This window comes from Ochotona curzoniae, unplaced genomic scaffold, assembly GCF_017591425.1.
Source record: "Ochotona curzoniae isolate NIBS_2020 unplaced genomic scaffold, NIBS_Ocur_1.0 scaffold_2683, whole genome shotgun sequence".
Classification (NCBI taxonomy): domain Eukaryota; kingdom Metazoa; phylum Chordata; class Mammalia; order Lagomorpha; family Ochotonidae; genus Ochotona; species Ochotona curzoniae.
In genome coordinates this window covers 7,318,950-7,325,212 of record NW_024467100.1, presented here as the reverse complement: position 1 = coordinate 7,325,212, position 6,263 = coordinate 7,318,950, and positions in this window count along the sequence as shown.

The window sequence follows — 6,263 nt, the reverse complement described above, 5'->3', positions numbered from 1 at the left end:
TGCCTCCAGGGAGACAGTCATTGGTTAAGAGACACGCAAGACATGTAAATGCTCCATCTGAGATTTCAAAAGAGATGGGGGACCTGGACTATGATCTGGGACTCAATTATGAATTTCCAAAAGGACCTCTTGCTTTTCCCTGAGGAACTCACAGCTCTCCTGGGGACAATGGTTTCTCTTCCATTCACTTTCCAGAGAATAGCCCTGATAGAGATGATATCTGTTTTTATTCTAAGACAAAAACTGAATAGTAAAGACAGAGGCCTTGAAGGCAGTGAATGGAGACATGAGAGGGGCGACCAGGCAGTGTCAGGACCCAGAGAAGCCAAAGGCTGCCTCTTTGAGAGTGCAGCCCAAGACCACCACCATCTGGGGCAAGGCAGGCAGAGGTTGCCACCTGCCTTCCTCCAAAATCCCCTTCAGAGTGGTTCTACCCAACCTTCCGCCTGGGTTTCCTACTCCAGCCCTCTCCCTTTCCAAACTGTACTACCTGTAGTTAGCAGGTTCCTCAGCCCTTTTACAGAGTCCCCACACAGACCAGAGCCCTCCTCTGGATGCCCGGGGAGGGAATCCCCAGAAACAACAGTTCTCTGAGGATAGGCCAGAGTCTGGGGACAGGAGCTTACACAACGGTGAGTGGACAGCATTGTTCAGAAGCCAAGGAGTTGTTGCAGCTGCTTTCTCTCCATCCAGCGCTCAGCGAAAGGGTTGGGGGCTAAAGGACTGCCCCAGTGAGGCCCAGGCAGGACAAGAAGGCCGGGCTTAGAGGTGGCAGCAGTGGCCCACTAGGATAATGCTGTGCTTTGGCAGGCCAGGGCAGTTGTTCAATAGGCTAATCCTATACCTGCCAATGCCAGCATCCCATACAGGCACCGGTTTGAGTCCTGGGTGTTCCACTTTCTATCCGGCTCTCTACTTGTAGCCTGGGAAAGCAGTGAAGGATGGCTCAAGTCACCCACGTGGGAGACCCAGAAGCTCCTGGCTTTTGGCTTCAGTCTGCCTCAGCTCTGGCAGTTACAGCTATTTGAGGAGTAATGAACCAGCAGATGGAAGATTTGTTGCTCCTTCTCTGTAAAACTCTACCTTTCCAATAAAAATAAATAAATCTTCGGGTTTTTTTTTTAATTTTTATTCTTTTTTTATAGTTTTATTGGGTTTTTTTGTTTGTTTAGTTATGTTTTTTTTTTCAATTTTAGTTTTTTTTTTTTCCTTTCATATCCCTCTTTCGGCTGCTTCCCCCCCACCGTACCTCTTAGCTTTCTTCCTCCCCCGTCTCTCTTACCTTTTCTTCCCCGCTGTCGTATCTCTTACCTTCCCCCTGCCCCTCACCGCCATAGGCCTTAGCTTTTCTCTGCTGCTTTTCTCCCCACTTTACTTTTACTCCCGTTAGGTCTTATACCCCGCTTTCTGCTGCTTTTCTCCCTGCCCTGCTTTTACTCCTCGTAGGTCTTATACCCCTCTTTACTGCCCCATTTTTCTCCCAGTCCCTTTTTTTTTTTTTTTAAATAACGTTCTCTGACAAGGAATGGTTCTTTAGATACAGTAAGTTGAACACAACTCTTGGGGTTGGGCTTGAGGATGTGGGTTGGGATTAGAAGTTAAAGCCCACATGAGGGCTGGAAGGCAAGAGCTTTGGACAACGGTGACCCGGAGACTCCCAAGGCCCTTGGTCAGACTTCTCAAACTCATGTCAGCAGAGGCACCTGAGAGGGAGTCTGCATACGCCCAGATTTCCCAATTCAGCCGAGTCTCAGGACTGGCTCAGACTCAAAAAGAGCAGATAACACATAGTCCCCAGTTCTGTGTCAACAAAACACAACGATAGCAAAGTTGAATTGTTATCAAGGGGATGTGCAGACAAAGAAGAGCTGTGGAAAGCACAAGAAAGAGTTAAGAGATCTTGAAGACAGATCAGCCTCATGCAGCAGACTCTGCATCCCTGTGACAGATGGCTGGGCTTCGTGCTAGACCCTGGAGGAACAGTTGTTAAGGAGACTCGGTCTCTATCTTCCAGAGTGCCCCCTCGGGTAGAGGAGACAAATTAGCAAAGTAGACCCTAGCCCAGAGGGTGGCAGGCCATGGCACACGGCACAGGGCCCAGCCAGCTGGAAATGATGTTGAAACAGTGATCTGAAGCCCAAGTCATGATATGCCAGAAGGAGGACTGGGTGCAGGGAGGCAGTGGGAAGAGCAGCTCAGGGCTTGTGTAATAAACCAGGACCCTGCCAACATAGACTGATGGCAAGAATGACGCCCAGAGTGACAACTGATGATTATCTTGGGCCCTTCTGTTCTAAGCACCCAAGACCCTCCCTGCAGTCTGAACCAGGCCCTCTAGATGTAACAAAGATGCTTGGTCCTGAACCATACGTCTGCATGTCTGGAAAGAGGAAAAGAGAGGAAGAGACTTGGTGATGAGCTAATCCACACATCCAACGAGACTTTGACCTTTAGTTTGTAGACATGAAATTTGCCTTTGATTTTGCTATCCCATTTCTTCAGAGAGGAGCCATGATACTGTGCACCTAGTGGGGCTCAAGGCCTGCCTTATACCCCCAGTCCCACTCCCAGCACGGTGTGTCGGAGCCGGAGGCTCCAGAATGACACAGGATGTTTGTCAGGTTCAGAGCCTTCCCCACTAAGGCCACCCTGGCCAGCTGGGCTCTGCCCTCTGTGTTTGTTTCCCGTTGCCTAGACACCAGGAAAGGGGAAGATGGCACCCTGTGGGTGGAGCTCAGAGGCCACACAGCACTGTCAGGAATGCCTGGAAAAGGGAGGAGCTAACAGGCCCAGCTCAAGGGGAAAAGTCAAAAAAAGTTCTTTACTTCTCTCAGGTCCCTGCCTTCAACATCTTCCTAAAACATGCGGGAGAACCCTGCATTTCTAGAATATTAGGTGCATCCCCACGTGGAGTCAGGCTGTACAGTGACCAGGGTAGAGGTGTCATTTGAAAAGGGACATCTTAGAAAGAGCCTGAACTTGTTTTGTGAGACTCAGAAGAACAGAACCAGGACCATTTGTCAGCTGCTTGGGACAACTTGTCAAATCACCAATAAGAGCTTTCCAAATGCCGGGGCTAATCTGAGATGGTTTGGGCTGCCTTTGTCTTGGGGTATGCAAACACAGATTGTCCATTTGAGTAGAATTTGCAGAGCACATGCAAACACCAGCAGCTCCTCCAGGTTCTGTCTGGCCTTGCGATGTGTCAATTTGGTGCCCATCCTCAAGAGCCCAGAGACAAGTCTTTCTAGGGACAAGTCTTTGGCTAGGAGCCTTGATCCTCAACCCTGGAGAGTTCCTCTCAAGCCTCATGCCCTCCTGCTCCCCACTCCTCACTCCCTGAACTCTCCTTTCTCTGCCTCAACCGTATTTCTATCCCAAAGTTGTCAAAAGTGCTAAGATGACGGTGACTTACTCCTACGGTGATGGCGAACACAGAAGGAGACAAAGCTTGCAGCTTGGGGACGGGGAGCTGAGATGAAGGAAAGATCTGGGCTTTTGACAGCCAAGGACAACCATGATGTTTGAAATGAAGGTCTTCCTGGCCACATGCCGAGATTCCTCCCACATTCCATAGGGAAGCTTGGGTTCCTCAGGCAGCGGCAGCCTAGGATGGGAAGAGGCCTTTCATTTGGAGTAAACCCCTTCACATAGGTCTCCTTCACTCTTGGCAGAGCAGAGGCGAGAGGGCTGAAAGTGAGACAACCGGACAGGGAGCAATGTGCCTATGCCCTGTGACCTCTGCTCCCCAATATCTTGTCTGAGGCTGCAGCATCTCCCCTGTACCATTGCCTGAACAGCTACCACCCTTCCTCACCCCAAAAGCCCTGCCTAGCTTTGAACTCTTTCAACCCCTTTCATGTGAGCTTAATCAAAGTGCTTTTACTAAGACCAATTAAGGGCCAGCTGTAGTCCAAGCCGTAAGGAAGTGCTGAGGCGCTCAGGGGTAATGAAGGACATCCCAGTCTTTCCTTCCCAGCCGGCCCCCTCCCTCTCATTGAGTCAGGGATAACCTGGCTTGGCCACCAAGCAGGCTGCTGAGTCACCGCCCAACTGGAGTTGCTTCTGTAGCAGGTGAGAAAGTTCTGAAAGGTTCCAAGGCTGCCTCCAAGCCACAGTAGCACCCGGTGTGGGCAGTAGGTACAGGCAGGCAGGTGGGGCTTGGAGCCCAACCAAGGGCCAGGGGCACGTGCCAGGGAGGCAGCTGCCTGCAGGTCTGAGTCAGAGCTGCAAGGTGGAGCTCAACCTCTGCGTTAGGCAGGCTGGATTCTGAAATGATTGGAAGACCCTAAATCTTGGCAGCTCAGAAATCATCAGGAACTAATACGTACAATAAGACATAAAGGATCAGAGTCCCATACTGCAAAGTCAACAGGAGCTTGGGCATTTAAAAAAAAATCTCACATCAATAGATAATGCACTAAGTGGCATCTCCCATTTTGCCAGCACCACTGCAGTTCTCTTCAGCCTTCCAGACACTCCTGGGCTAATTCTGTGGTTTGGAAAGATGCAGAGTTCCTAGGGAAGGAAAGCCAAAACCTCCTTGGCAGCAAGTCCAGCCTCCAGCACCAAGAAGGATGCTGGGCACTCCTGCCTCCCAGGCCTGGGGCTCGCTAGCATCAACAGCATGAACACCCTCCTCTCTGTCTCTATGTCCCAACCCACTCTGCAAGCTGGGAACACACAGCCCTCTGTGGTCTCTGCCACCACTCATCACACTCATAACCCCTACTGCCTCCAGCCCCCATGAGAACCAGGTCACTTTTCTCTATAATTAATCCCATGGCCACTCATGAGTGAGGAGGTAGAGGGTTTATAAAGGTGGCCAGATAGAGCTGGCTGTCCACAAATCCCAAATGCCTAGCTGGCACACAGGAGCAGTCCTAGAATTTATGGAAACCTGGGCAAGCCTTCTCAGGAAGCCTGAGAGAAGGAATCTTCCAGATCATGAGCCACTTCCAAGATGGCGTGAAGGGGACCACCCTCAGAGAAGAACTCTATTCTCTGCCAAAGCACGTGCACCCTCTCAGAGACGTCCCCAGTCTCCCTTCCTGAAGCCAGACCTTGGAGCTTGTTCCCTATCACTGCCCTAGCTGCACCTGCCAAGCCCTGCATCTCTGGTAAAATGCTTGGCTTTGCTTTCAACCTGTGAGTTTCGTCCATTTTTCTCTTCGTGGTTACCTGCACAACCACAGGGGCTCTTTATTTCCAGTCCCAAGATACATTAACTGGGAATGCAATGCTCTTTCTTTCCCAAGAGAGCCTCCTGAAATGGAGGAGGGTTTGTTCCCTGCAGGTATCACTTGAGCAGTAGGTGTTCTCAGAGAAAATCCACCCCAGTGCACCAGCAGCAGAGGGGTGACAGCAGTCCCCCATGACACTGCCATGTCTCCGTTCCCCACCAGGGCTGTGTACGTCATCCCAGGGGGGCCTTGGGAGGAAAGTATTGGTTTCCCTGGGTAGGAGGGTTATGATTAGGGAAGACAGGGCTGCAAAGATGAGAATGCCCTTTCCCTCAAACAGCTGCCAGGGCTGCCTGCCTGGTTGGGTGGGGCAACAGTCTTCCCAAGCAGGGAAGGTAGAGAGGATACCTGGGGCAGCGGCAGCTGTCCTGGGGAAGAAGCACAGAAGGCAGCTTGCTGACTCTCTCTGAGCCCTATGAAAAGAGGACTCTTGCCCGAGGCCCTTGTAACCTGGCGTTGTAAACACCCTGGACGCCCCAGCAGCCATCCTCTGCCCCCTCTGGCTCAGGACCCATCCAAGAAGAAAAGACTGGGCTCAGGATCTGAGAAGGGGAGCACACACAGGGAGATCAGGTGGTTTGGAGTGCTTCGTTGCTTGCAGCTGGCTCTCCAGCCCCACATGGGAGCCTGACAAACAGGGCTCTTACAAAAAGACTGAGACCACCTTCAAGGTATAATACATTGGATGAACAACATCCGGCAGGAGAAAAGCAAGAGCAGACCATCCAGGATGGTGGAAGCAAGTGTGCCGTACTCCCTGAGTGCCTCGAACGTGTGTGGCACGTGGCAGGTACTCTACATGTATCAGCAAATGAATGGGTGAAGGGATAAAGGGTAGTCTGCGACAAAGGGAGGAAAGTAAAAGCCAGAAAAAGAGGGATTTGGGGACCCTCACTTATGCAGCAGTCCAGGCAGAGGAAAGGGCATCTGAGTTTTGGGACTAAGTGGGTAGACTGAGTCGTGCTGCACCTTGGGTGTGCCCCAAATGAAATGGGGCAGATGTCTGTGCTCTGGCAGGAG